The 22,993-nt window shown below is 49.2% G+C and overlaps 1 pseudogene; it reads right to left on the reverse strand.

Moving 5' to 3' along the window:
• Positions 1-749: 749 nt before the first annotated feature.
• LOC139240774 (probable G-protein coupled receptor 139) overlaps positions 750-22,993 on the reverse strand; it is a 46,616-nt pseudogene continuing 24,372 nt past the window's right edge.

A 22,993-nucleotide genomic window follows, 5' to 3' on the forward strand; every position in this document is an offset into this window, starting at 1 on the left:
TGAAGATCCTCCGTAAGTGCTGTAAGGGAGGGAATTCCAGGACTTTGACTCAGCGACTATGATGGAACAGCGATATATTTTTAAGTCAGGATGGGTATGACTTGAAGGGGAACGTGAAGGTGGTGGTGTTCCGATGTGTTTTCTGCCCTTGACCTTCTAGGTGGTAGAGCTTGCGGGTTTGGGAGGTGCTGCCGAAGAAGCCTTGGCAAATTGCTGCAGAACATCTTGTAGATGGTACACACTGCAGCCACAGTGCACCGGTGGTGGAGGGAGTGAATGTTTAAAGTGGGGGATGGGATGCCGATCAAGCGTGCTGCTTTGTCCTGGATGGTGTCGAGCTTCTTGTGTGTTGTTGGAACTGCACTCATCCAGGCAAGTGGAGAGTATTCCATTACACTCCTGACTTGTGCCTTGTAGATGGTGAAAATGTGTAAGTGTTGGATGACAGATCATAGATGGTGAGAAGACATTAGAGAGACTGAAGGGGGAGTGGAATTGCTCCAGCGATGATCGGCCCTGAACAGCCCAGGTTCACCTTCTCTCCTTCCTTGTCACTGTTAACTCAACTTTTTGCCCTTGATGCGCTGACTCACTTTTCCACAACTGTCTGTTTTTTTAAACATATAACACAACATCTAAATGGGACATGATTGGCAGAATCTCGGCTCGTTACGGTTGTCCAGACCCCACTCCACCCCTGCGGGCAGTTGCTGGTTGGGTCGATGAGTTAACAAACTCTGCTTTGATGTTTATTTTTTGATGAGTTTCAGGAACCGATGAATGGGCTGTGTGATGGCTCGCCTCATCTCCTCCCTGAACTTAGCCTGGGTGAGAGCGTAAATGCAGGTGTTGGTGCAGGAGTTCAGGTACATCAGCATGTCGCCGACTTGGCTGACTATGACATTGTGGCTCACGTCCAGCAATATCTCCTGAAACACAAAGTCCACCACTCTGGTAATCCACAGCACGATGAAGCTGCCCGATATGGCGAAGAGTAGGATGATGGATCTTCTCCGGTTTTCCATCTCGGGGTCAATTTGCTTCCCATCGCCACCTTGACCCCGGAATGCCCTGCGGACCCGACTGGCCACGAGAACGTGCCTGACGGTGAGAGCGTTGAGCAGCGAGATACACACGTAGGGAATGAGAGGGGTTAAGACTGTGCCGGACCACATGTAAACAGCCCAGGGGGACTTTGTGCACACATTGCGAAGTCTACGGCCAGGAAATGAACTGGGGATGATAACCGGTTCGTAGATGAAGTAGCGCGGGATATTGCGCAAGTAGCTCACCGTGCATATGGTGGTTATTACCCGCGCTGCCGTCTCCTCTGTGCAGTATCTCACTTTCCACCTCTGGCAACAAATGGCGACAAATTGATCGAAGGTGAAGGCCACAGTGAGCCAGACCGAGCAGTCAACCACCGCGGCATTCATGATGCCTTTCAGGCTGCACACGTGCTAATAGGTGAGGATCGAGAAGGGGAAGTAGAGAGATCCCAAGTAGTTCAACATAACACAGAAGATGATGACCAGCAAGTCCGCCGCTGCCATGGAGACCAGGTAACGGCCGGTGCATTTGGCGAGGTCACAGCTCCCGCGGGAGAGAATCACGATGGTCATTAAGTTAGCTGCCAGAGAGGGAAAGAGAGGTGACGGTTAGTAATTACACCCACACATGTGTTATAGGATGACACCGAGCTTGGAAACATTGGGAGAGAAGGCAACGTAAAGCATGGATGATGATGAGGAAAGGCCTCTGTTCAGAATTGAGAGCCTTCTGATTGTGGGATGAAGACCATATCAGACGGCGGTGTCGAGTACCCCTGACATTGAATGAGTTGGAGTCGATCATGCAATGAGTCTTGATTTCAACACACTCCTGACTTGATACAAAGAAGAGGGAGTGTAGCAAGTTGTCGGAAGAGAGAACATTTCTAATTTAGGATACAGACAAAGATTGGAGAATAGAATTATTGGCATTCAGACCAATACATGGTTTTTACATATTTGTATAAACTGTACCAATTCCATTTCACTTTTCGGTCCAAATTTCCAACTGTCATCCAATCACCCAATGAGCTCCTGGTGTTCAATTCTCATCAGAACTCAATGAGATCCAGTTGTCCAACTCACTTCTTCACTCAATCACCTCCCAGTGCGCAACTCTGCATCGCTCAATAAGCACCCATTGTCCGACTGTCTGTATCCGTCAAAGACTTTCCATTACCAAATTTTCTGCATCGCTCAATCAGCTCCCATTGTTCTACCACCTTCATCAATTCATGAGCTCCCATTCTTCAATTCTTTCTCAGTCACTTAATTATCTGACAATGCCAAACTCTCTGTCAATCAATGAACTCCCATTGTCCAACTCTCAATCAATGAGCGCTAGTTTCCCAACAGTCTCTAACACTCAATGTACAAATAGCTGTTAACGGATATGATGTAAAAGGCATCATGGAGACATGGCTCCAGGGCGACCAAGGCTGGGAACTCAACATCCAGTGGTATTCAACATTCAGGAAGATAGACAGAAAGGAAAAGGAGGTGGGGTAGCGTTGTTGGTTAAAGAGGAAATTAATGCAATGGTAAGGAAGGAATTTAGGTTGGATGATGTGGAATCGGTATGGGTGGAGCTACGGAATACCAAGGGGCAGAAAACGCTCGTGGAAGTTGTGTAGACACCGCCAAACAGTTGTAGTGAGGTTGGGGATAGCATCAAACAAGAAATTAGGGATGCGTGCAATAAAGGTACAGCAGTTATCATGGGCGACTTTAATCTACATATTGATTGGGGTAACCAAACTGGTAGCAATGTGGTGGAGAAGAATTTCTTGGATTGTGTTAGGGATGGTTTTCTAGACCAATATGTCGAGGAACCAACTAGAGGGCTCGTCATCCCAGAGTTGATGATGTGTAATGAGAAAGGACTAATTTGCAATCTTGTTGTGCGAGGATCCTTGGGGAAGAGTGATCATAATATGGTAGAATTCTTTATTAAGATGGAGAGTGACACAGTTAATTCAGAGACTAGGGTCCTGAACTTAAGGAAAGGTAACTTGGATTGCATGAGACGTGAATTGGCGAGAATAGCCTGCCGAGTGATACTTAAAGGGTTGACAGTGGATAGGCAATGGCAAACATTTAAAGATCACATGGATGAACTTCAACAATTGTACATCCATGTCTGGAGTAAAAATGAAACGGGGAAGGTGGCTCAACCATGGCTAACAAGGGCAATTAAGGATAGTGTTAAATCCAAGGAAGAGGCATATAAATTGACCAGAAAATGCAGCAAACCTGAGGATTGGGGGATTTTATAATTCAGCAAAACAGGACAAGGGGTTTAATTAGGAGGGGGAAAAGCGAGTATGAAAGGAAGTTTGCTGGGAACATAAACACTGACTGCAAAAGCTTCTATAGATATGTGAAGAGAAGAACATAGAAACATAGAAACATAAAAAATAGGTGCAGGAGTAGGCCATTCAGCCTTTCGAGACTGCACCACCATTCAATATGTTCATGGCTGATCATTCACCTCAGTACCCCTTGCCTGATTTCTCCCCATACCCCTTGAACCTTTTAGCCATGAGGGCCATATTTAACTCCCTCTTCAACATATCAAATGAACTGACATCAACATCTCTCTGAGGTAGGGAATTCCACAGGTTAACATCTCTCAGATTGAAGATGTTTCTCCTCATCTCAGTCCTAAATGGCTTACCCCTTATCCTTAGACTTGGTCTCCTGGTTCTGGGCTTCCCCAACATGGGGAACATTCTTCCTGCATCTAACCTGTCCAGTCCCCTCATAATTTTATATGTTTCTATGAGATCCCTTCTCATCCTTCTAAACTCCAGTGAATACAAGCTCAGTCGATCCACACATGTCAGACCTGCCATCCCGGGAATCAATCTGGTGAACCTTCGCTGCACTTCCTCAATAGCAAGAATGTCCCTCCTCAGGTTAGGAGACCAAAACTGAACACAATATTCCAGGTGAGGGCTCAGTAAGATTAGTAAAGACAAACGTAGGTCCTTTGCAGTCAGATTCAGGTGAAATTATAATGGGGAACAAAGAAATGGCGGACCAGTTCAACACATACTTTGGTTCTGTCTTCATGAAGGAAGACACAAATAAGCTTCCGGAAATACTAGGGGATCGAGGGACTAGTGAGAAGGAGAAACTGAAGGAAATCCTTATTAGGCGGAAAATTGTGTTCGGGAAATTGATGGGATTTAAGGACGATAAATCCCTGGGGTCTGATAGGCTGCATCCCAGAATACTTAATGAAGTGGCCCTAGAAGTAGTGGATGCATTGGAGATCATTTTCCATGTCTATCGGCACTGCATCAGTTCCTATGGATTGGAGGGTGGCTAATGTAACACCACGTTTTAAGAAAGAAGGGAGAGAGAAAGCAGGTAATTATAGACCGGTTAGCCTGGCATCAGTAATGGGGAAAATGTTGGAATCAATTGTTAAAGGTGAAATAGCAGCGCATTTGGAAAGCAGTGACAGGATCGGTCCAAGTCAGCATGGATTTATGAAAGTGAAATAATGCTTGACAACTCTTCTCGAATTTTTTGAGGATGGAACTGGTAGAGTGGACAAGGGAGAACCAGTGGATGTGGTGTATTTGCATTTTCAAAAGGCTTTTGACAAGGTCCCACATAAGAGATTGGTTTGCAAAATTAAAGCACATGGTATTTGGGGTAATGTACTGACGTGGAGAGAGAACTGGTTGGCAGATAGGAAGCAGAGAGTCAGTATAAATGGGTCCTTTTTGGAAAGGCTACTGGGGTGCCGCAGGGCTCAGTGCTGGGACCCCAGCTATTTACAATATACATTCATGATTTAGGTGATGGAATGGAGTGTAATATGTCCAAGTTTGCAGATGATACTAAGCTGGGTGGCGGTGTGAGCTGTGAGGAGGATGCTAAGAGGCTGCAGGGTGACTTGGACAGGTTAGGTGAGTGAGCAAACGCATGACAGATGCAGTATAATGTGGATAAATGGGAGGTTATCCACTTTGGTGGCAAAAACATGAAGGCACAATATTATCTGAATCGCGGCAGATTAGGAAAAGGGGAGTTGTAACGAATCCTGGGTGTCATGGTACATCAGTCATTGAAAGTTGGCAGACAGATGCAGCAGGCGGTGAAGATGACAAATGGTATGTTGGCCTTCATAGCGAGTGGATTTGAAAATAGGGACAGGGAGGTCTTACTGCAGTTGGACAGGGCCTTAGTGATGCCTCACCTGTAATATTGTGTTCAGGTTTGTTCTCCTAATCTGAGGAAGGACATTGTTGCTATTGAGGGAATGCAGCGAAGGTTCACCAGACTGATTCCCGGGATGGCAGGACTGACCTATGAGGAGAGACTGGATCAACTGGGGCTGTATTCACTGGAGTTTAGAAGGATGAGAGGGGATCTCATAGAAACATATACAATTCTGACTGGACTGGACAGGTTAGATGCAGGAAGAATGTTCCCCATGTTGGGGAAGTCCAGAACCAGGGGATATAGTCTAAGGATAAGGGGTAAGCCATTTAGGATTGAGATGAGGAGAAACGTCTTCACTCTGAGAGGTGTTAACCCGTGGAATTCCCTACCGCAGAGAGTTGTTGATGCCAGTTCATTGGATATATTCAAGAGGGAGTTAGATATGGCCCTTACGATGAAAGGGATCAAGGGGTATGGAGGGAAAGCAGGAAAGTGGCACTGAGGTGAATAATCAGCCATTATATTAATGAATGGTGATGCAGGCTCGAAGGGCCGAATGGCCTACTCCTGCACCTATTTTCTATGTTTCGATGTTTCATTTTCCAGCATTCTTCATCAGTCAGCTCCCTTTTGTCCAACCTTCTACCAGTCACCCAATGTGCTCCTTTATTCAACTCTCTCCATCAGTCAACGAGCTGCCATTGTCCAACCCTTTCCCTCGCTCAATGAGCTCACATTGTCCAAGGCTAGTCATCATTCGCGGCATCATGTCACAGAAGATTAGGTCTCAAGGGATTGGGGGATAATATATTAGCTTGGATTCAGGATTGGTTCATGGATGGAAAAAAAATAGCAATGGACCTGTCCATTTTCAGTTTGCCAGGTTGCAAATATAAGGATCAAGTGCTTGTGCCTCAGCTATGTACAATCTACTCCAATGACTTAGATGATGAGACCGAGTTTAATGTATCCAATTTACTGACGTCACAACTATTTTGTTGTGAAACAAATTAAACAATTAATTCAAGTGCCCCCTGATTAAACGGGGGCGGGGCGGGAGGGGGGGGGGGAAGCTCCAAACACTTTTCAAGTGCCCTTTTTTAGGGGGGAGAGTTGGTGTTTATTTTTATGGCACTTTAAAACACAAATTTTACAAGTGTCCCCTCGCTAAAAGGGGGGTGGGCACTAAAACCTGGCAATAAAACAAATTAAACTTTAAAACATATAAAATCAAATTAAAATTTGTTTGCTGGCAGTGATGATGCACTCCAGTCCCTCCAGCGCCCACCTCTCGTGGAAGGCCTCGAGCGTACCGGTGGACACCACGTGCTCCATCTCCAGGGACACCCTGGCTCAGATGTAACCGCAGAAGAGAGGCAGGCAGTCGGGGTAAACGACCCCCTCGACCGCCCGATGCCTGGACCGGCTGATGGCCCCCTTGGCTTACGGACGTTACAATGCTAGATGGGAAGATAAGCTGTGCACTGGATTAAACAGGTTACAAAGGGATATAGACAGTTTATTGATTGGGCAAGAACATGGCAGATGGAATACAATGTGGAGAAGTGTAAAGTTATCCACTTTGTTAGGATTAATATAAAGCATAATATTTTTTAAATGGTGAGTGACTATTAAATGTTAATATGCAGAGGGATTTGCGTGTCCTTGTAAATGAATCACAGACAGTTATCATGAAGATACAGCAATCAATTAGGAAAGCAAATGTATGTTAGCCATTATTACAAGGGGGTTGGCGTATAAGAGTAAGTTAGTCTTGCTGCAATTATATAGGGCTTTGGTGAGACCACACCTGGAGTACTGTACACAGTTTTGGTCTCGTTATTCAGGGGAGGATATACTTGCCTTAGAGGCGGTGCAACAAAGGTTTCCTAGATTGATCCCTGGGAAGAGGGGGTTGTCCTATGAGGAAAGATTGAGTAGATTAGGCCTGTACACTCTGGTGTTTAGAGGAATGAGAGGTGATCTCACTGAAACATACAAGATTCTGAGGGGGATTGACAGGGTACACTTTCGAGCGATCAGGAAAAAAAGAGTTATGGGGTGCAGGTAGGGAAGTGGAGTTGTTTCCATGATCAGATCAGCCATTATCTTGTTAAATGTTGGAGCAGGCTCGAGTGGCCAAATGGCCTACTCCTGCTCCTATTTCTAATGTTTTTATGTTCTTATGTGCTCCCATTATCCAACTCTCTGCCAATGAGCTCCAAGTGTCTAACTCTCTGGATTTCCAATAAGCTCCCATTGTTCAGTTCTTCCAGTCACTCAACTATCTCACCGTTCCCAACTCCCTCACTCAATGTGCTCCCACTAACCAACGCTGTCCATCACTCCATGAGATACTAGAGTCCAACTCTCCCAGTCACACAATGAGCTCCCATTCTCTAACATTTCTTATTCCTTCATGGGATGTGGGCACTGCTGGGAAGGGCAACATTTGTTTCCCATCCCTAGTTTCCTTAGAGAAGGTAGTGGTGAACCATTTTCTTGAACCACTGCAGTGCTTGTGGTGAAGGAACTCCCACAGTGCTGTGAGGGAGGGAGTTCCAGGATTTTGACCGAGCGACAATGAAGGAACGGCAGATATATTTTCAAGTTAGGATGGTGTGCGACTCATGTGGCAAGTGGAGAGCATTCCATCACACTCCTGAATTGTGCCTTATAGATGTGGAAAGGATTTGGGGAGTCAGGAGGTGAGACACATGCCGCAGAATACCCAGCCTTTGACCTCTCTCCATCATTTGATGGGCTACCATAGACCGACACTCTACATCACTGAATGAACAGATTGCCCAACACTCACCATCAATGAACTCATCTTGTCCAACTCTCTCCCAGTCACTCAATGATTTCACATTCATCAACTTCCTCTCCTTAACACAATGAGCACAAATTTCACAACTCTCTCACTCACTCAATTACCTCCCATTTTCCAGAACTTTCAATCACTCAGTGAGTTCCCATTGTCCAACTCTATCCAAGTCAATTAATGAGTTTGGATTCATTAACTTCCTCTGCTTAAATCAATGAACTCATGCTTCAAACTCTCTAACTCACTCAATGATCTCCCAATGCCAACACTCACCATCACTCAATGAGATCCCATTAACCAATTTTCTAATTCATTCAATGATCTCCATTTGTGCAACTTGCTACCAGTCACACAGCAAGCTCACATTGTTCAGCTCACATTGTCCAACTCACTGTCATCAATGCGATCCCACTGTTCATTTATCCATATCAATCAATGAGCTCCCATTAACCAGCTCTGTTCAGCAGCCAATGAGCTGCCATTTTCCAACTTCCTCCATCAATCGATGTTCCCCATTTCATCCAATGCTCCACATCACTCAATGAACTTCTATTGTCAAACTTTATAAGCAACTCAATATTATATTGTACAACTCTCTCTCCATAACAGAATAAACTCAACTTTCCCAACTCGCTCACACACTTAATGACCTCCCATTTTTCAAAACGTTCGATCTTCTGTGAGTTTCCTTTGTCCAACTCTCACAAACTCAATAATCCCACCTTGTTCAACTGTCTCCTTCAACAAAATCCAAGTATCCATATTTCTCCATTCCTATATGAGCTTCCATTAACCAATGCTTTTGAACATCCAATGAGTCCCCATTCACCAACTCTCTCGACCACTCAGAGATCCCATCATCGAACCCCTTCCTTCATCAATGTTCTCTCACTGTCCATCCTCCAACATCACTCAATGAGCTCTAACAACTAACTCTGTCCATCAGTCAATAAGCTACAATTGTCCAAATCTCGCCTTCAATTTATGAGCCCCCATTTTTCACTCTCACCATCAATCAACGAGATTGCTGTGTCCAATATCTCCCAATCCCTCAATGGCATCACATTGACCAAATGTCCCTGACTCAATGAGATCATATGGTCCAACTCTCTTCATCACACAATTAACTCCCATTGTCCAACTCTCCCCGGTCGCCCAATGAGCTCCTATTGTTCAAATCTCTCTCACCACCAATCACTGAGCTCCAGTTGCTCAAATCGCCCATTCAATGACATTCCTTCTGTCCAACTGTCCAAATCACACAATAATCTCCCATTGCCGAACTATTCTCTAACTCAGTGCTGTCGTTGTTCAAGTCTTTCCGTCATTCAATTTGCTCTTAATGGCCAACTTTCTATAACACATAAGCAGCTCATATTGTCCAAATCTCTACCAGTTAATCAATAAGCTCGCATTGTTCAACTCCCTCTCCATATTGCAAGGAACTCACCTTTCCCAACTCCCCCACTCACTCAATCAACTTCCATTGTCCAACACGCTTCATCACTCAATGCGTTGATATAGTTCAACTGTTTCCTTCAGCAATGATCTACATTCTCCATATTTCTCCATTGGTCAATGAGTTCCCATTAACCAACGTTCTACTTCACTCAATGACCTCCAGTTGTCCAATTCTCTACCAGTTACCGAATAAGCTCACATTGTCCAACGTCACCACCATTAATGAGCTCCCACTGTATTTCTTTCTACATCACTCAATGAGCTCCCTTTAACTGACTCTGTCCACTAGCCAGTGAGCTAAATCTTTGCAACGTTCTCCATCAATCAATATTCATCTTTTGTCCAACTCGTGACAAAACTCATGTCAATGAATTCCCATTGTAAATCTTGACCACTCATTCAATAACCTCCCATTTCCCCACTCTCTCCATCCTTAAATGAGCTCACATTGTCCCATTGTTCATATTTTCCCATCACTCAATAAGCTCCCATAAACCAAATTTTTACTTTTTTTCAATGAGGTGCCATTATCCAACTCTTTGTATCACTCGATGAGCTCCCACTGTCCATGCTTCATCATCACTCAATGACAGCCCATTAAGCAATTCTGACCATCAGACAATGAGCTGCAATTGTCCAACCTTCTCCAGCATCAACAGGCTCTATTGTTCACCTTTTCCTGTCAATAAATAAGTTTCCATTTTTCCAACTCTCTCCAGCATTTAATAAGATCCAATTGTCCAACTCGCTCAATCAGCCACAGATATCTCAACTCAAATACCAGCGATTTGCCAAATTAATTCAATCATGTGCCCTCTTGTTAAAGGGGCACAGCAATTAGAACCTTCAATTCATGAAAATACGTTTAAAGGAAACCTTAATAAACCAAATTAAAATTGCTGCTTGTGATGATGCACTCCAGTTCCTCTGGTGCCCACCAATCACGGAAGGCCTCGAGTGTGCCGGTGCACACTACATACTCTATCTCCAGGGACACCCAGGCACAAACATAGCTGGGGAATGGAAGCAGACAGTCAGGCCCAACGACCCTTCAAAAGAGGTCTCATTGTCCATCTCTGCCTCACACAATGAGCTCCCACTGTACTACTCTCCACCAATCACTCAATGAGCTCTCATTGTCCAAGTCTATGCATCATTCAATGTGCTTACATTTTCTAACTCTCCCCTCACTCAATGATTTATTATGATGCTATCACCATCAATGGCAGCCCATGGTCCGAGTATCCCCCACTCAAAGATTTTCCATTGTCGAACTCTCATCATCAATCAATGAGCTCCAGTTATTCAACGCTCTCTATCAATCATTTAGTTCCCATTTTCGGTCTCTTTCCAACACTCATTGAGTTCCCTTTGCCCAACTCTCTAGTTCACTCGATAAACAGCCATTAGCCAAGTTCGACCAAATGAGCTGCCATTACCCAACCCTCTGTCTCATTGAATGAGCTCCCAGTGCTGAACACTGTCTTAGTCATGCAATGTGCTTTTGATGTCCAACGATCTCCATCACTCGCTCAGATCCCATTAACCATTGCTCTGCTAGTCACCCAAAGTGCTCCACGGTCGTTATCTTTCCATCACTCAATGAGCTCCCATTCTAAAACGGCCAGTAACCAATTCTCTGCATTATGCAATGTGCTTACATTGTCCAACTGTCACCATCAATCAATGAGTTGCAGGTGTCTAATATACTCCATCACTCGATGAGCGACCATTGTACAACTCTTCTCATAAATGAATGAGTTCTTTTTTGCCCGACTCCCTACATCACTCAATGAACTCCAATATCCGACTCACTGTCAGTCACTCAATGTGTTCCAATTGTGCAGTTCCCACATAAGCACACAAGAAATAGGAGCAGGAGTAGACCATTTGGCCGCTCGAGCCTGCTCCACCATTCCATAAGATCATGGCTGATCTTCTACGTCAACTCCACTTTCCTGCATTCTCCACATATCCCTTGATTCCCTGAATCAATAATCTATCATTCTCTGTCTTGAATATACTCAACGTCTGAGCCTCCACAAATCTCTGGTGTGGAGAATTCCAAAGATTCACCACCCTCTGATTGAAGAAATTTCTCCTCATCTCAGTCCTAAATGGCCGACCCCTTATTCTGAGACTGTGACCCCTGGTACAAGACACATCAGGCAGGGAAAATATCCTCCCTGCGTCTACCCTTTACGAATGTTTTATGTTTCAATAAGATCGCCTCTTATTATTCTAAACTCTAGAAAATATAGGCCTAGTCAACTCAATTTCACCAATCTGCAAGCTCCATTTATCTAAGTATTTCTATCACTTACCGAGCTCTCATTATGCAACTTTCACCATAAATCAATTACCTCCCTTTTGTCCAACTTTCTACATCAATTAACTCTTATTGTTTCACTCTCTAACATTTACTCAATGATCTCGCATTGTTCAACTCTATCCCAATCATTCAATAAGCTCTCATTGTCCGAATGTTCCCTTATTCAATGAGCTCCAATTTTCCAACTCCCACCATCAATTAATGAGCTCTGTAAATCCACCTATATCCGTAACCCAATTGTAACTATCTTCATCAATCAATGGGCTCCAATTGTCCAACATGCTCCATCATTAAATGCGTACACATTGTCCAACACTCTCCCAATCACTTAGTGAACTCCTATTGTACAACTGTTCATAAATCAACGAACTCCTTTTTGTTCAACTATCTACATCACTTAGTGACATTCCAGTGCAGTACTGAGGGAGTACTACACTGCCAGAAGTGCCGTACTTCAGATGAGACTATAAATGGAGACCCCGGCGGCTCTCTCAGGTGGACGGAAACGATCCTATGGCACTATTTCGAAGAAGAGCAAGGGATTTATCCATGGTGTCCTGGACAATAGTTAGCCCTCAATCAACATCATTATCTGATCTTTATTGTATTGTTGTTGGTGGGAGCTCACTTTGCCCAAACTGGCTGTCGTGTTTCATACATTACAACGGCGACTACTTTTCAAAAATATTTTATTGGCTGCAACCGCTTTCTCATGTCCTGAGGTCGTGAAAGCTGCGATATAAATGCAAGTCTTTCTCCAATTTCTCCAGTATCCGATCCTCCACCAGCCACTCAATGTTCTCCAATTGTCCAGCAATCTGCACCACTCAATGAACACCCATTGTGCGACTAACGTCAGCAATCAATGATCTCCATTTCCCCAGCACTCCACCACTCAATAGACTCACACTGTAAAAAACTCGTGACATTAGTCATGGAGCTCCCATTTTCCAGCTCTCTCCCAGTTACTCAATTAGCTCGCATTGTACAAGGTTCAACATAAATACTTTGTCCAACTCTCGAAATCACTCCACTAACGTCTGTTGTCTCACACTCTACCAGTCTCACATTGAGCTCCCTTTCTTCAACTCTCTCCCACTCACTCAATAAGCTATAATTGTCCATATTTTACCATTATTCAATTAGCTCCAAATCCAACTGACAACAATCACTCAATGAGCTCCTATCGTTCAACCTCACCGCCATCATCATTCAATGAGCTATCAATCATTAAACCCCCTCCTTCCCTCACCATCATTCAATGGACTCCCATTGAATAACTCTTTCCATCCACAATGAACAACAATTGTACGACTCTCTCTGTCAGCAGTGAACTGTCATTGTCCATAATTCCCCAATTCTCAACAATCTGCTATTAAGCAACTCTCTCCTTCACTCATTTATCTTCCATTGTATAACTATCGTCATCAATTAATGGGCTACCAATGTCTGTATCGACGAATCATTCACTGAAAGAAAATCGCTGAGAACAACATATACAATATCGAAAATAACAGGCAGACACATTGGTCAGAATCCCTGTGCTCAGTCCCTTCCAGTGCTCATTCTCCCCCTGTGCTCAGTCCCTTGCTGTGCTCCGTCTCTCCCTTTTGCTCCGTCTCTCCCCGTGCTCAGTCTCTCCCTGTGCTCACTCTCTCACTCTCTCCCGATGCTCACTCTCTCGCGGCGCTCAGTCTCTCCCTGCGCTCCATCTCTCCCCGTGTTCAATCTCTCCCCGTGTTAAGTCTCTCCCTATGTTTAGTCCCGCTGTACTCTTTTTCTCCCTGTGCTCAGTCTCTCCCTTTTCTCAGTCTCTCCCTTTTATCAGTCTCTCCAATTTAAAGTCCCTCCCAGTGCTCAGTCTCTCCCCGTGCTCAGTCTCCCTGTGCTCACTCTCACCCAGTGCTCGGTCTCTCCCTGTGCTCACTCTCCCCTGTCTTCAGTCACCCAGTGCTCAGTCTCTCCCCATGCTCGGTCTCCCGCTGTGCGCTCAGACCCTCCCTGTGCTCAGTCCCTCCCTGTGTTCAGTCTTTCCCTGTGCACAGTCTCTCCCAGTGCTCGGTCTCTCCCTGTGCTCACTCTCTCCCTGTGCTCACTCTCTCCCTGTGCTCACACTCTCCCTGTGTTTAGTCTCACTTTTCTCAGCCTCTCCCTTTTCTCAGTCTCACTCTTTTAAAAGGCGCTCCCTTTTAAAAGTCTCGAACTGTGCTCACTCGCGCCCTGTGCTAACATTCTGTCTGTGCTCACTCTCTGTCTGTGCCCACTGTCTGTCGGTGATCACTCTCTCCCCGTGCTCAGTCTCTACCCGTGTTCAGTCTCTTCCCGTGCTCAGTCTCTCCAGGTGCTCAGTGTCTTCCTGTGCTCGGTCTCTCCCAGTGCTCGGCCTCTCCCAGTGCTCGGTCTCCCAATGCTCGCACTCACGCCGTGATCGATATCTCCCTGTGATCGTTCTCTTCCTGCGATTCTTCTCTCCCTGTGCGCACAGTCTCTCACTTTGCTCTCTCTCTTCCTGTGCTCACTCTCTCCCTGTGCTAAATCTCTCCCTGCGCTCAGTCTCTCCCCGATCTCACTCTCCCCCCGTGGTCACACTCTCCCCGTTCTCACTCTCTCCCTGTGCTCACTCTGTCCCTGTACTCACACTCTCCCTGTGTACACTCTCTCCTTGTGTACACTCTCTCCCTGTTATCACTTGCTCCCTGTGCTCACTCTCTCCCTGTGCTCAGACTCTCCCTGTGCTCCCTCTCTCCATGTGCTCCCTCTCTCCCTGTGCTCAGTCTATCGCTGTGCTCACTCTCTCTCCGTGCTCACACTCTCCCTGTGCTCACACTCTCCCTGTGCTCACTCTCTCCCTGTGCTCACTCTCTCCCTGTGCTCACTCTCTCCCTGTGCTCACTCTCGCCCTGTGCTCACTCTCGCCCTGCGCTCACTCTGTCCCTGTTCTCACACTCTCCCTGTGTACACTCTCTCCTTGTGTACACTCTCTCCCTGTTATCACTCTCTCCCTGTGCTCAGTCACCCTGTGCTCAGTCACCCTGTGCTCAGTCTCCCGGTGCTCAGGCACCCTGTGCTCAGTCTCCCTGTGCTCAGTCTCCCTGTGCTCACTCTCTCTCTGTGCTCAGTCTCTCCCTGTGCTCGGTCTCTGCCTGTGCCCGGTCTCTCCCTGTGATCATTTCTCGCTATGCTCAGACTCACCCTGTGCTCATTCTCTCCCTGAGTCACTCTCTCCCTGTGTTCACTCTCTTCCTGTGCTCAGTCTCTCTCTGTTCTCACTCTCTCACTGTGCTCGCTCTCTCCCTGTGCACACTCTCTCTTTGTGCTCACTCTCTCTCTGTGCTCACTCTCTCCCTGTGCTCTCTCTCTCTCCCTGTGCACAATCTCTCCTTGTGCTCACTCTCTCCCTGTGCTCACTCTCTCCCTGTGATCACTCTCTCCTTGTATACACTCTCTCCCTGTGCTCAATCTCTCTCACTGTGCTCACTCTCTCCCTGTGCTCACTCTCTGCCTGTGCTCAGTCTCTCCCTGTGCTCACTCTCTCACTGTGCTCACTCTCTTTCTGTGCTTACTCTCTCCCTGTGTTCTCTCAATCTCCCTGTGCTGAGACTCTCTCTGTGTACACTCTTGCTGTGCTCAGAATCTCCCTGTGCTCTGTCTCTTCCTGTGCTCACTCTCTCCCTGTGCTCATTCTCTCCCTATGCTCACTCTCTACCTGTGCTAAATCAGTCACCCTGTGGTCAGTCTCTCACCGTGCTCAATCTCTCCCTGTGCACATTCGCTCCCCGTGCTCACTCTCCCCCCAAGCTCACTCTCCCCCCGTGCTCACTCTCCCCCGTACTCTCTCTCTCTCCCCGTGCTCACTCTCTCCCCGTGCTCACTCTCTCCCCGTGCTCACTCTCTCCCCGTGCTCACATTCTCGCCGTGCTCACTCACTCCCAGTGCTCACACTCTCCCCGTGCTCAGTCTCTCCCCATGCTCACACTCTCCCCGTGCTCACACTCTACCCATGCTCACTCACTCCCCGTGCTCACATTCTCCAAGTGCTCACTCTCTCCCTGTGCTCTGTCCCTCCCTGTGCTCAGTCTCTCCCAGTGCTCTGTTTCTCGCAGTGATCTGTCCCTCCCTGTGCTCAGTCTCTCCCTGTTCCCAATCTCTCCCTGCGCTCAGCCACTCAGTGCTGAACATTTCTGTGCTCAGGCTTCCTGTCCTCAGTCTCTCCCTGTGCTCTGTCTCTCCCAGTGCTCTGTCTCTCCCAGTAATCGGTCTCTCCCAGTGCTTGGTCTACCCCTGTGCTCACTCTCTCCTCGTGCTCACTCTCTCCCCGTGCACACTCGCTCCCCGTGCTCAACCCCTCCCCGTGTTACTCTCCCCCCATGCTCACGCTCTCCACGTGCTCACACTCCCCACGTGCTCACGCACTCCCCGTGCTCACTCTCGCTCCATGTGCTCACACTCTCCCCGTGCACACTCTTTCCTCGTGCTCACTCTCTCTCCGTGCTCACTCTCTCCCTGTGCTCACTCACACTCTCTCCCCGTGCTCACTTTCCCCCTGTGCTCACTTTCCCCCTGTGCTCACTCTCTCCCTGTGCTCACTCTCTCTCTGTGCTCACTCTCTCCCTGTGCTCACTCTCTCCTTGTGCTCACTCTCGCCCTGTGTTCACTGTCTCGTTGTGCTCTCTCTCTCTCCCTGTGCTCAGTCTCTCCCGCTGCTCAGACTCGCCCTGTGCTCAGTCTCCCTGTGCTCACACTCTCCCTGTGCTCACTCTTTACCTGTGCTCACTCTTTCTCTCTGTGCTCACTCTCTCTTTATGCTCACTCTCTCCCTTTGCTCACTCTCGCCCTGTGCTCACTCTCGCCCTGTGCTCACTATGTCCCTGTACTCACACTCTCCCTGTGTACACTCTCTCCTTGTGCACACTCTCTCCCTGTGTACACTCTCTCCCTGTGCTCAGTCACCCTGTGCTCAGTCACCCTGTGCTCAGGCTCCCGGTGCTCAAGCTCCCTATGCTCAGTCTCCCTGTGCTCACTCTCTCCCTGTGCTCACTCTATCTCTGTGCTCAGTCTCTCCCTGTGCTCGGTCTCTGCCTGTGCCCGGTCTCTCCCTGTGAACATTTCTCCCTATGCTCAGACTCACCCTGTGCTCATTCTCTCCCTGAATCACTCTCTCCCGGTGTTCAGTCTCTTCCTGTGCTCAGTCTCTCTCTGTGCTCACTCTCTCACTGTGCTCACTCTCTCTTTGTGCTCACTCTCTCTCTGTGCTCACTCTCTCCCTGTGCTCTCTTTCTCTCTCCCTGTGCACAATTTCTCCTTGTGCTCACTCTCTCCCTGTGCTCACTCTCTCCCTGTGCTCACTCTCTCCGTGTGCTCACTCTCTCCCTGTGCTCACTCTCTCCCTGTGCTCACTCCCTCCCTCTGCTCACTCTCTCCCTCTGCTCACTCTCTCACTGTGCTCGCTCTCTCTCTGTGCTCGCTGTCTCACTGAGCTCGCTCTCTCACTGTGCTCGCTCGCTCCCTGTGCTCACACTCTCCCTGTACTCACTCTCTCCCTGTATTCAGTCTCCCTGTGCTCACTCTTTCCCTGTGCTCACTCTCTCCCTGTCTCACTCTCTCCCTGTGATCACTCTGTCCCTGTGATCACTCTCTCCCGGTGTACACTCTCTTCCTGTGCTCAATGTCTCACCCTGTGCTCACTCTCTCCCTATGCTCACCCTCTCCCTGTGCTCACTCTCTCCCTGTGCTCACTCTCTCCCTGTTCTCACTCTCTTCCTATGCTCACTCTCTTGCTGTGGTCAGTCTCCCTGTGCTATGTTTAACTGTGCTCAGTCTCTCCCAGTGCTCACTCTCTCCCTGTGGTCACTCTCTCCCTGTGCTCACTCTCTCCCTGTGCTCACTCTCTCCCTGTGCTCAGGCTCTTGCTGTGCTCACTCTCTCCATTTGCTCAGACTCTCCCTGTGCTCACTCTTTCCCTAGGTTCCCTCTCTCTCCCTGTGCTCACTCTCTCCCTGTGCTCACTCTCTCCCTGTGCTCACTCTCTCCCTGTGCTCACTCTCTCTCTCACTGTGCTCAGTTAATACCTGTGCTCAGTCTCTCCCTGTGCTCAGTCTCTCCCTTTGCTCAGTCTCTATCTGTGCTCGCTCACTCCCTGTGCTCAGTCTCTCCCGCTGCTCAGACTCGCCCTGTGCTCAGGCCCCCTGTGCTCACTCTCTCCCTGTGCTCACTCTCTCCCTGTGCTCACTCTCTCGCCGTGCTCACTCTCTCCCTGTGCTCACTCTCTCCCTGTGCTCACGCTCTCTCTCTGCTCACTCTCTCTCTGTGCTCACTCTCTCCCTGTGCTCTCTCTCTCTCCCTGTGCTGAGACTCTCCCTGTGCTCTGTCTCTCCCTGTGCTCAGACGCTCCCGGCGCTCAGTCTCTCTCTGTGCCCAATCTCTCCCTGTGCCCACTCTCTCCCTGTGCTCACTCTCTCCCTGTGCTCACTCTCTCCCTGTGCTCACTCTCTCCCTGTGCTCACTCTCTCCCTGTGCTCCCTCACTCGCTGTGCTCAGTCTCTCCTTGTGCTCTGTTTCTCCCTGTACTCAACGTCTCCCAGTGCTCAGCCTCTCCCAGTGCTCTGTCTCTCGCAGTGCTCTGTCTCTCCCAGTGCTCTGTCTTTCCCAGTGCTCTCTCTCACCGAGTGCTCTGTCCCTCCGTGTGCTCTGTCTCTTACTGTTCTCAGTGTCTTCCTGTGCTCAGTGTCTCCCTGTGCTCAGTGTCTCCCTGTGCTCAGACTCTCCCAGTGCTCAGTCTTCCCTGTGCTCAGTGTCCCCCTGTGGTCAGTCTCTCCCTGTGCTCAGCCTGTCCATGTGATCAGCCTTTCTGTTCTCAGGCTGGATGTGCTCAGCCTGTGCTCACTCTCTCCCTGTGATCACTATCTCCCTGTGCTCACTCTCTCCCTGTTCTCCCTCTCTCCCTGTGCTCAGTCTATCGCTGTGCTCACTCTCTCTCCATGCTCACACATTCCCTGTGCTCACACTCTCCCTGTGCTCACTCTTTCCCTGTGCTCACTCTCTCTCTCTGTACTCACTCTCTCTTTGTTCTCACTCTCTCCCTTTGCTCACTCTCTCCCTGTGCTCACTCGCACCCTGTGCTCACTCTCTCCATGTGCTCACTCTCGCCCTGTGCTCACTCTCACCCTGTGTTCACTCTGTCCCTGTACTCACACTCTCCCTGTGTACACTCGCTCCTTGTGTACACTCTCTCCCTGTTATCACTCTCCCTGTGCTCAGTCACCCTGTGCTTAGTCACCCTGTGCTCAGTCTCCCTGTGCTCAGTCTCCCTGTGCTCACTCTCTCCCTGTGCTCACTCTATCTCTGTGCTCAGTCTCTCCCTGTGCTCGGTATCTGCCTGTGCTCGGTCTCTCCCTGTGATCATTTCTCCCGATGCTCAGACTCACCCTGTGCTCATTCTCTCCCTGAGTCATTCTATCCCTGTGTTCAGTCTCTTCCTGTGCTCACTGCCTCCGTGTGCTTACTCTCTCCCTGTGCTCACCCTCTCCCTGTGCTCACTCTGTCCCTGTGATCACTCTCTCCCTGTGCTCACTCCCTCCCTGTGCTCACTCTCACCCTCTGCTCACTCTCTCACTGTGCTCGCTCTCTCCCTGTGCTCACTCTCTCTCTGTACTCGCTCTCTCACTGAGCTCTCTCTCTCATTGTGTTCGCTCGCTCCCTGTGCTCACCCTCTCCCTGTGCTCACTCTCTACCTGTGATCACTCTCTCCCTGTGTACACTCTCTTCCTGTGCTCAATCTCTCTCCCTATGCTCACCCTCTCCCTGTGCTCACTCTCTCCCTGTGCTCACTCTCTTCATGTGCTCACTCTCTTCATGTGCTCACTCTCTCCCTGTGTTCAGTCTCTCCCTGTGCCCATTCTGTTTCTGTGCTCACTCTCTCCCTGTGCTCACTCTCTTGCTGTGGTCAGTCTCCCTGTGCTACGTTTCACTGTGCTCAGTCTCTACCTGTGCTCAGTCTCCCTTTGCTCAGTCTACCTTTGTTCAGTCTCCCTGTGCTCAGTCTCTCCCTGTGCTCATTCTCTCCCTGTGCTCACTCTCTCTCTGTGCTCACTCTCTCACTGTGCTCGCTCTCTCCCTGTACTCAGTCTGTCCCTGTGCTCAGTCTGTCCCTGTGCTCAGCCTCTCTGTTCTCAGGCTGGATGTGCTCAGCCTGTGCTGACTCTCTCCCTGTGCTCACTTTCTCCCTGTTCTCACTCTCTCCCTGTGCTCAGTCTCCCTTTGCTCAGTCTCCCTTTGTTCAGTCTCCCTGTGCTCAGTCTCTCCCTGTGCTCACTCGCTCACTGTGCTCACTCTATCACTGTGATCACTCTCACCATGTTCATTCTCTCCCTGTGACCAGTCTCTGCCTCTGGTCAGTCTCCATGTGCTCAGTCTCCCTGTGCTCAGTCTCTCCCTGTGCTCACTCTCTCACTGTGCTCGCTTTCTCGCTCTGCTCAGACGCTCCCTGTGCTCAGACGCTCCCGGCGCTCAGTCTCTCCCTGTGCCCACTCTCTCCCTGTGCTCACTCTCTCCCTGTGCTCGCTCTCTTTCTGTGATCGCTCTCTCTCTGTACTCGCTCTCTCACTGAGCTCGCTCTCTCACTGTGCTCGCTCGCCCCCTGTGATCACTCTCTCCCTGTGCTCACTCTCTCCCTGTGCTCACTCTCTCACTGTGCTCACTCTCACTGTGCTCACTCTCTCCCTGTGATCACTCTCTCCCTGTGATCAATCTCTCCCTGTGTACACTCTCTTCCTGTGCTCAATCTCTCTTCCTGTGCTCACTCTCTCCCTATGCTCACCCTCTCCCTGTGCTCACTCTCTCCCTGTGCTCACTCTCTCCCTGTGCTCACTCTCTTCATGTACTCACTCTCTCCCTGTGTTCAGTCTCTCCCTCTGCTCATTCTCTTTCTGTGCTCACTCTCTCCCTGTGCTCACTCTCTTGCTGTGGTCAGTCTCCCTGTGCTACGTTTCACCGTCCTAAATCTCTACCTGTGCTCAGTCTCCCGTTGCTCAGTCTCCCTTTGCTCAGTCTCCGTTTGTTCCGTCTCCCTGTGCTCAGTCTCCCCTTTGCTCGGTATCTGCCTGTGCTTGGTCTCTCCCTGTGATCATTTCTCCCTATGCTCAGACTCACCCTGTGCTCATTTTCTCCCTGAGTCACTCTATCCCTGTGTTCAGTCTCTTCCTGTGCTCACTCTCTCCGTGTGCTCACTCTCTCCCTGTGCTCACTCTATCCCTGTGCTCACTCGCTCCCTGTGCTCACTCTCTCCCTCTGCTCACTCTCTCACTGTGCTCGCTCTCTTTCTGTGCTCCCTCTCTCTCTGTACTCGCTCTCTCACTGAGCTCGCTCTCTCACTGTGCTCGCTCGCCCCCTGTGATCACTCTCTCCCTGTGCTCACTCTCTCACTGTGCTCACTCTCTCACTGTGCTCACTCTCTCCCTGTGATCACTCTCTCCCTGTGATCAATCTCTCCCTGTGTACACTCTCTTCCTGTGCTCAATCTCTCTTCCTGTGCTCACTCTCTCCCTATGCTCACTCTCTCCCTGTGCTCACTCTCTTCATGTACTCACTCTCTCCCTGTGTTCAGTCTCTCCCTGTGCTCATTCTCTTTCTGTGCTCACTCTCTCCCTGTGCTCACTCTCTTGCTGTGGTCAGTCTCCCTGTGCTACGTTTCACCGTGCTAAGTCTCTACCTGTGCTCAGTCTCCCGTTGCTCAGTCTCCCTTTGCTCAGTCTCCGTTTGTTCCGTCTCCCTGTGCTCAGTCTCTCCCTGTGCTCACTCTTTCCCTGTGCTCACTCTCTTCCTGTACTCACTCTCTCACTGTGCTCGTTCTCTCCCTGTACTCAGTCTGTCCCTGTGGTCACTCTCTCCCTGTGCTCACTCTCTCCCTGTGCTCACTCGCTCACTTTGCTCACTGCATCCCTGTGCTCAGTCTCACCATGTTCATTCTCTACCTGTGATCAGTCTCTGCCTCTGGTCGGTCTCCATATGCTCAGTCTCCATGTGCTCAGTCTATCCCTGTGCTCAGTCTCCCTTTGCTCAGTCTCCCTTTGCTCAGTCTCCCTTTGCTCACTCTCTAACTGTGCTCACTCTCTCCGTGTGCTCTATCTCTCCCTGTGCCTCAGTCTATCCCTGTGCTCAGTCTCCCTGTGTTCGGTCTCCCTCTGCTCAGTCTCCATGTGCTCAGTCTCCCTGTGCTGAGTCTCTCCCTGTGCTCACTCTCTCACTGTGCTCGCTTTCTCGCTGTGCTCAGACGCTCCCTGTGCTCAGACGCTCCCGGCGCTCAGTCTCTCCCTGTGCTCACTCTCTCCCTGTGCTCGCTCTCTCATTGTGCTCCCTCACTCGATGTGCTCAGTCTCTCCCTGTGCTCAGTCTATCGCTGTGCTCACTCTCTCTCCATGCTCACACATTCCCTGTGCTCACACTCTCCCTGTGCTCACTCTTTCCCTGTGCTCACTCTCTCTCTGTGCTCACTCACTCTTTGTGCTCACTCTCTCCCTGTGCTCACTCTCTCCCTGTGCTCACTCTCTCCCTGTGCTCACTCTCTCCCTATGCTCACTCTCGCCCTGTGCTCACTCTCGCCCTGTGCTCACTCTGTCCCTGTACTCACACTCTCCCTGTGTACACTCTATCCTTGTGTACACTCTCTCACTGTTATCACTCTCTCCCTGTGCTCACTCTCTCCCTGTGCTCACTCTCTCCCTGCGCTCACTCTCTCCCTATGCTCACTCTCGCCCTGTGCTCACTCTCGCCCTGTGCTCACTCTGTCCCTGTACTCACACTCTCCCTGTGTACACTCGATCCTTGTGTACACTCTCTCACTGTTATCACTCTCTCCCTGTGCTCAGTCACCCTGTGCTCAGTCACCCTGTGCTCAGTCTCCCTGTGCTCAGTCTCCCTGTGCTCACTCTCTCCCTGTGCTCACTCTATCTCTGTGCTCAGTCTCTCCCTGTGCTCGGTATCTGCCTGTGCTTGGTCTCTCCCTGTGATCATTTCTCCCGATGCTCAGACTCACCCTGTGCTCATTCTCTCCCTGAGTCACTCTCTCCCTGTGTTCAGTCTCTTCCTGTGCTCACTCTCTCCGTGTGCTCACTCTCTCCCTGTGCTCACCCTCTCCCTGTGCTCACTCTC

Source organism: Pristiophorus japonicus, chromosome X (genome assembly GCF_044704955.1).
Source record: "Pristiophorus japonicus isolate sPriJap1 chromosome X, sPriJap1.hap1, whole genome shotgun sequence".
Lineage (NCBI taxonomy): Eukaryota > Metazoa > Chordata > Chondrichthyes > Pristiophoridae > Pristiophorus > Pristiophorus japonicus.